The sequence below is a fragment of the Oryza sativa genome, chromosome 7 (genome assembly GCF_034140825.1).
Source record: "Oryza sativa Japonica Group chromosome 7, ASM3414082v1".
Classification (NCBI taxonomy): domain Eukaryota; kingdom Viridiplantae; phylum Streptophyta; class Magnoliopsida; order Poales; family Poaceae; genus Oryza; species Oryza sativa.
The window spans coordinates 7512100-7520458 of NC_089041.1; positions in this window are offsets into that span (position 1 = coordinate 7512100).

An 8359-nucleotide genomic window follows, 5' to 3' on the forward strand; every position below is an offset into this window, starting at 1 on the left:
TAGCATATGTTTCAGTCAGAGAGTTTTATTTAGTTTCATACCAACCAGATAGACATGTTTCATAAGCTACATTAGTCTGATTTCCCTGTTCTTGAACCGTGTTTATTTTGCACCTTTTATTTTGTTATGGGCATGTTGATTTCTTCCTGAATTTCAGTATGAAAATTTCTACCTGGATTTATTTATGGACAAGAAAATGTCCCACATCATATATGCATATAGAAATTCCCTACATTGCAAGTGGTGGTCAATACAAGCTGGCAAAATTATGACAGATTATCGCTTGGGCTGTTGGGCATAAAGTGTACCAAATGTCTCATTCAGACAGAAGCATACAATTCTGATTTTTTTCGTACCAATTTGGAAACAAATTATGTGAGGCAGCTTTTGATTGCATTTGGAAATCACTTACAGAGTACTTAATAAAAGCACAGAGGAACTTTAGATCACTTTCATCATAATTCCGTACATAATGAATTCACTCCCAGAGTACTTACAAAAGAACCTACAGGAACTATACATCACTTGCATATATACTTCTAGTTACATATATTTCTGATCATACTCCTTTACTTTTAAAAACAAATTCTTCGTCTCCGGGTAATGCTCAACATAGTTTTAAGTTTGAATTAGGTTGGCTATTACGGGATGGTTTTGTTGATATGGTAAAAGAGATTTGGTCTAGTGTTGATGAAGGTAATACTCCCATGGAGCATTGGTAGGCTAAAATTCATCGTTTAAGACAACATTTGAAGGGATGGGCTAAACATACAAGCGGCATCTACAAAAAAGAGAAAAAAGAGTTATTAGATAAGTTGGATTTGCTAGATAAAAAAGCGGAAACCATTCTTTTGACTCAGGAGGAAATTGATATTAGAGTGTATTATAGAAATAGATTATCTACGCTTCTGAGAGAAGAGGAAATTAAGTGGTATCAAAGGGCTAAGACTAAAGATATCTTGGAGGGTGATTCTAATACTAAGTACTTTCATTTGGTTGCAAATGGTAAGCATAGAAAAACAGGAATTTTTCAATTACAGGATGGTGATCAATTAATAAGGGGTGATGCGAATTTAAAATCGCATATTACCACTTATTATAAAGGTTTATTTGGTCCTCCAGATGATTATGATCTTCAGCTTGATGAGAGTAAAATTGATGATATCCCTCAAGTATCTCAATTAGAGAATGAGGCTTTAACTCAAGAATTTACCGAAAATGAGATTAAAGAGGCAATTTTCCAAATGGAACACAACAAGGCTCCGGGTGCTGATGGATTTCCAGCTGAGTTTTACCAAGTGTTTTGGAATGGTATTAAAGCCGACTTGTTAGATCTTTTTAAAGATTTTCATAATGGTACTTTGCCTTTATTCTCTCTTAACTTTGGTACTATTATTCTTTTGCCTAAGTGTGTGGAGGCCATGAAAATTCAACAGTATAGGCCTATATGCTTACTTAATGTTAGTTTTAAAATTTTTACCAAGGTTGCTACAAATAGAATAATTGGCGTTGCTCAAAAAGTAATTAGTCCTACTCAAACTGCTTTTATTCCTAGGATAAATATTATGGAAGGGGTTGTTATTCTTCATGAAACTATTTATGAAATGCATCATAAAAATAAAAGTGGGGTAATATTTAAGATTGATTTTTAGAAAGCCTATGATAAGGTTAAATGGTCTTTTGTTCAACAAACGTTGAGAATGAAGGGCTTTTCTCCTAAATGGTGTCAATGGATAGCTTCTTTTTTTCAGGGTGGTCATGTTGGTATTAAAGTAAATGATCAAATTGGGAATAATTTTCAAACTTACAAAGGCCTCAGGCAAGGGTATCCTTTGTCTCCTATTCTCTTTAACATAGTGGCTGATATGCTAGCTCTACTAATTAAGAGGGCTAAAGATGTTGGTACCATTAATGGGGTAATTCCACATTTGGTGGATGATGGTTTATCTATTTTGCAATATGCTGATGATACTATCATCTTTTTGGAGCACGATTTACAACAAGCCAAGAATCTAAAATTGATTTTATCTGTGTTTGAAAAGTTGTCTGGCTTGAAAATAAATTTTCATAAAAGTGAATTATTTTGTTTTGGCCAGGCAAAGGACTTTTATGAACAATATTCTACTATCTTTGGTTGTAAGTTAGGTACTTTTCCTGTCAGATATCTTGGTATTCCAATGCATTTTAGAAAGGTTAGTTACAAAGATTGGAAAGTTATTGAACAAAGAATTGAGAAGAAACTTAGTAGTTGGAAGGGAAAACATATATCTGTTGGGGGTAGACTGGTTTTGATTAATTCTGTTCTTTCTAGTTTAGCTATGTTTATGATATCTTTTTTTGAGATTCCAAAAGGGGTTCTTCAAAAAATTGATTATTATAGATCAAGAGTCTTTTGGCAAGGGGATGATCATAAGAAAAAGTACAGACTTACAAGATGGGATATTTTTTGACAACCCAAAGATCAGGGTGGTTTGGGTGTCCATAATTTAGAAATACAAAATAAATGCCTTTTGAGTAAATGGTTGTTTAAATTAATAAATGAGCAAGGGGTTTGGCAAGACTTATTGAAAAGAAAGTATCTTTATAATCAGTCTATTACCCAAGTTGATAGGAAACTAGGTGATTCTCATTTTTGGTCAGGTCTTATGAAAGTTAAGAATACTTTCTTAAACATGGGTTCCTGGATTCTGAATAATGGGGAACAAGTCAGATTCTGGGAAGATAAATGGCTAGGTAACTTGGCGTTTAAAGATAGGTATCCATCTCTCTATGTTATTGTTCGAAGGAAAAGTTCTTCAATTGCTAATGTTATGAGATCTGTTTCGCTAAATGTTTCTTTTAGGAGGGCTTTAGTTGGTCAGAATCTAGCAAAGTGGCATGAATTGTGTGCTTCTATTGTACATATTCAGTTGAATCAACAGAGTGATTGTGTTAGATGGAACTATCATCAGAATGGCCAATTTTCTGTCCGATCAATGTATCTGGCTTTAATAAACAATGGTTATATTGAGAGAAATAAGATTCTTTGGAAGCTTAACATGACTATCAAGATTAAGATCTTTATGTGGTACTTGCTTAAAGGGGTAGTGTTAACTAAAGATAATTTGGCAAGGAGGAACTGGAATGGAAGTTTGAGATGTTGTTTCTGTATGAAGAATGAAACTATTCAGCATCTTTTTATGGAATGCCATTTTGCAAAGTTTATTTGGAGAGCTGTACAGTTCTCTTTTGGTCTTTACCCTCCTAATAGCATATCTCATATTTTTGATGATTGGCTTCTAGGGGTGGATAAGAAAAATAGGAAACTTATTCTCATAGGAGCTTCTTCTATATGTTGGGCTCTATGGTTGAGTAGGAATGATATGATTTTTGACAAATCACCATCTGTTTCATATATGCAGGTAATTTTCGAGGCAACACACTGGCTCAGGTCTTGGGCACTGCTACAAAAGTGTGATGAAGAGGGCGAGCGTTTAAAAGTTGCATGTCGTAATCTTGAGGCAATGGTTATGCAACTGTTTACCAATTTTGGATGTAGATTCACAAACAGAATTTAATAATTGTGTACTTCTTATCTTGTGTTGGTAAGTGTCTTCTTTTTTGTGCGAGAAACTTTTTATTTTGTGTGCTACTTTGTAATAATTGGTTGTAGCTCGTTGAGCAAAGGTTGGGATATTCTATTCCATTATCTAAAAAAATATATTGCAGAACATCCAAACCCCTGTAGAGGCAGCCAACACAGAGAAATGTCACTTCGTCAGTCCCAAAATTGCTCACCAGATTGAGGCATAGCTCCTGCGTGACTGCGCCTGCTGGTTGCTTGTCGTCGCGACAGGAGGTCCGGCGGGGATCCCCTATACTCGTCGTGTCCGGCCGAGGCGGCGCCGCTGGCTGTGGATGAGGAGGGGAACATGGACTTGATGCTGTCGGAGACTCGATCTGCGCCCAGCGAATGTGGAAGGAAGGAGCCAGCAGCAGACGCGGCACTGGTCATGGCGCCGCCGGTGTTGCCGAGCCTGTAGGATGTCGAGGTCGCCTGCTCGGTGACCTCGGGCTGCTCCGTCGACGCTGCGGCGGCCGGCGGCAGGGCCTATCTTTCCAATCTTTCTACCAAACAATGGGCAAACAGATACATCTGAAGAAGTGATTGTAATATAAAAGTTACTATGGACTTTTCTGTAAAATGAGATGGTCAATGCTAATGTGGCACTTTCGCTGAGGTGGAACAATGGTGTGGCAACTTTTGCACCATGAGCGCACCCACCTAGCCAAGTTATTGTACCGCTACGCTCGATTTTCAAGTTTTTACACCTAATCGCACCCACCTGCCAAGTTATTTTTTCCGTCAACGCAATTTACTCCTAAACAAATTAGCAACGCTTTTGCTATTTTGCAGTCGCCTGCAAAATTTTAATCGATCAGTCGATCGCATCGACCATCGATTATGTGTCTTGATTTTGTGCGCGCCATCATCTTTCCCTTGCTAATAAGCCCAGAGTCCGCAGCCCACAGCCCATAGCCCACAACCCACAAATAGCTCTGGAAAAATCCGCCCGCACCCGTGACTCCTCTAAAAAGCGCTTCTGCTCCTCGAGTAGATAGCGTTTGTGTTTTCTCGAGCAGGGAGGCGGAGTCCTGTGAGCAGAAGGTGCCGGAGATTCTTCCAAGGCAGGAGGTGGAAGGGGAGGCGAGGGGGGGGGGGAGGTGGGCTGTGCACCGCGAGCGGCCGTGGACGGTGCCGGAGAAGGCACCGCGAGTGTGCCGTCGAAGGCGAGCGCGCTTGAGTTGAGGCACTGCAGGTTTTTCATCGCTCTTTTTTGTTCAAATCTCACGCCGCGACGGCATGTTCCCCTCAGCTCCAGATTTCTATCATGTGGATTTTGTGAGTTGTTTAGGGCTGGTTGGCTACCATTTCAAGGGAGGGGGGAGGGAGGGGGGAATCCCGCGGAGTTTTTTTCATTCCTTGATGCTTTGGAGTTTACTGGGTATATGTTTTTGAGTTGATTTTGCCCAATGTCGAGTAAAGCATCATGGATCTGAAACCACATGATGTGTGTGCTTTGAAGTTTTGTTCGTTGTAGTTGGGGAAATTTTTTTTAGGGTTTTACTGCACATCGCGTATGATATAGTGGGCAAGAGGTGGGCTGCACCTCTGCCTGGTTCTAAACCTTGCCACTAATTATTTTCTCCTAACTTCATTTTCTCACTAATTATTTTCTTTTAATGTAAATCATTTCCCCATCTGTGAAGAATAACTGGATTTACATGCTTACCATTGGGTCATTCTCATTATGGAGTACTCATCAGACAGACCACCCGAGCTGGAATTAGAGGAATAACATGCTTACTTCAGTTTTTGCTCCCAACCTGAAACATAATGTATAGAGAAATAGGTTTTGTCATTTTTTTTTAGAAATAGTTATAAGCAGTTCTGTCATTGGAGACAGAGATAGTTGTCAATAGTTAATTTTGTCTGAACTCTAGCAGCAATTTTGTAGCAGTTTGCTTTGTAGCTGCAAGGTACAGTTCTCAGATTCAGATCTGTGTACTTTGTTAAAACCTCACGTAGCAGAGGTACAAGATTCAGAGGTCAATATATTTGTGTGCCAATTCATATTACTTCTGTTACTCTAGTTAATATGCAGGGGCAAGATTAAATGCCTCACATCAGTCAAATGTAAGTACAATTGTGTTTAGTTTTTTTCTCAAATACCTTGAGTAATATCAACTCCTTTCAGCTTTCCTTTTTGCCAAACCCACACGCGAGTGCCTCTCCTGAGACTAGAGGAAAATTTAATTCAGCACAACAGATTATATTTTTTGTCATTTAATACCTGAACACCCAGTTTCCTGAAACTAGTTGTGAACCTAAACAAGACTATATATCTGAGTAGTAACATTAACACCAAGCTATGGCTAGAGGAGGTCAAATAGATATTAGCTTAAATCATTTACAGAATTTTTTTCTTCATGAAACATATGTTAAGGAGGTCAAACATATGTTAAGGATTATTTACCATGCCATTCTCCAGCCATCTGGCAACTTTAGACTCCTGCACGTCTCCTGAAATTTGAAGTTATTATGATTTTTTTTGTTAGACAATAGTTTCATGTTTCATGATTACCTGGGAGCACAATTCAGAACAAGTTAGGTCAACAATTTCCAATATCTTTGATAATTGCAAATGAAGAAATCGATAGATTTGTATGCAATTGCAGCGTCTTGATAATTTTACACATATTTTTACTACTCAGATTTTTGAACAATTAAGTCATCATGTGAAATCAAAATATTTCATATAGCCAATATATATACTTGTTCAAATTAAAAAAGACATGGAGACCGTGGGCCTTTTTTTGTCGCCAACAAAACCCACGATCCGACCCAACAGATCAACCCGTGTGCGCCGTAGTTGGTGCAGGGCGTGAGTAGCAGGGCGGGATGGGGGGGGGGACCAATGTTGAGCAAAGCATCCCTGGATCTGAAACCCACATGATGTGTGTGCTTTGATGTTTTGTCCGGTGTAGTTGGGGAATTTTTTTTAGGGTTTTTACTGCACATCGTGTATGATATAATCAGCGGGAGGTGGGCTGTGCCTCTGCCTGGTTTTTTCTCCCTAATTATTTTTCTCCCTAACTTCATTTGTTAGGCACACACATGGTTTTGCTCTAGATTTAGTCGTTTTATCCTGTAGGCCAGTGATGACCTCTGTGCCGTAGCATTTTAGAAAGGGGTTTAGGGATTTGGTAGCAATTCGAGCTCAACAACTAACCAATATTTTCATTAAATCCCTACAAATGCTCTTACCTTTTGTCCCTCAGCATTGTCAGATCCATTTTGTGCACAGAGGGTTTGAGTTAATCAGTCCATTTCAGTGGTCACTCTATACAGGGAGACCACAATTTTCTTGGATTTTTTTGTGCTTGTATACAAAAAAAGCTATCTTTTGTTTTTGTGTGCTATGTATTATTTTTTTTAACGGTAGTCCTGCTCAACTGTGACATACTAAGACACTTTTGCTTCCATTTCATCAGTGATCAATCTGAGATAAGCCTCCCTGAAAATGAACTCCAGGCTCTGCTCCTACCAATTATGTTTAATCTTTTTGAGATTACCAGCAGAGCATTGAGAGAGGAGAGTAATCGCAAATTCGCAAAGCATCGGTGTGTTACATTAGCAACTCAGCAAATGACAGTGGGAAACACAAAATGAGAGTGAGATTAACGGAATTAGTAGGTGTTGATAGAAAACACGAGGCCTGGGAGATCTGCTTAACACCAGTGCAGGTCCAAAGCTCGCCTTCGAATGTATGAGCGTGCCAGTTGATTTGATGCTGTAATCAACAAGAAATAGAGACAAAGAATTCGTGGTTAAATCTATAAATGATAGCCGATCGGCTAGGTGCCGATGACATATCATTTATCTTTGGGCCGATGTCATATATGAATCGACGGTGGTTATAAATAGATAGTAAGGAGCTAAATCTATTCGATTGGCTGTAGATATTAACAATATATAGTTCTTATATTAATATATACTTAAATTAAGTGATTGGGATAGATCGGTCACAATGCCGAGACAGTATAAATCACTTAGATCGAAATACATATTAATAACAGGATTATATATGTTTATAGCATAGCCGATCAGATAGATCTAGCATGTATCGGCTAATACTCCGATACTACTTTATATAAAGATATCAAAACAAATATAATATACCAAACAAAAGCTTAATATACTTAAATGCAATAAGATCTTGACATAAAGGGCGGATTTAACATGTCATTGAAGCACAAAGATCGAATATGGTTAAATCAAATAAGATCGGCTGAAACTCCGATGCTACCCTAATCAGCAACCAGAGGACAGGCTAGAGATTGATATTCTAAGCACGACTTAATAGATCAAACTCAACTGATGCAGCATTAAGTATGAAAAGAAGAACAATATCTAGACAATCAAGCCGCTGGGTGTTTCATAAAGTGGTAGATATCCTATATAATCTAGGACAACGTCGCTATTTAACCTAATCGGCTGCCTTCTATTAACAGATGTTAGCCGATTGTAGGTTAGATGACGATATTGCCAAAGATTATGTAAGATATATGATAACTTGACGAATTATATGGACAAGATTAGAGTGTCATAAAGATGGAAGCACTAATCTCGAGAACACAAGTCGTCATAACAAGTTTTACCTCTTGTTGAAGATCGAAACCGATGCAGCTCAACCCGAAAGCAAGAACTCGTCAAAACAAAACTAAAGCAAAAAGGTGGCGATGCGTCGAAATTGTATTGAACATGTGTGTTAAAAATTACATAGGGCTTGGGGTCTATTTATACCCAAGAATTACA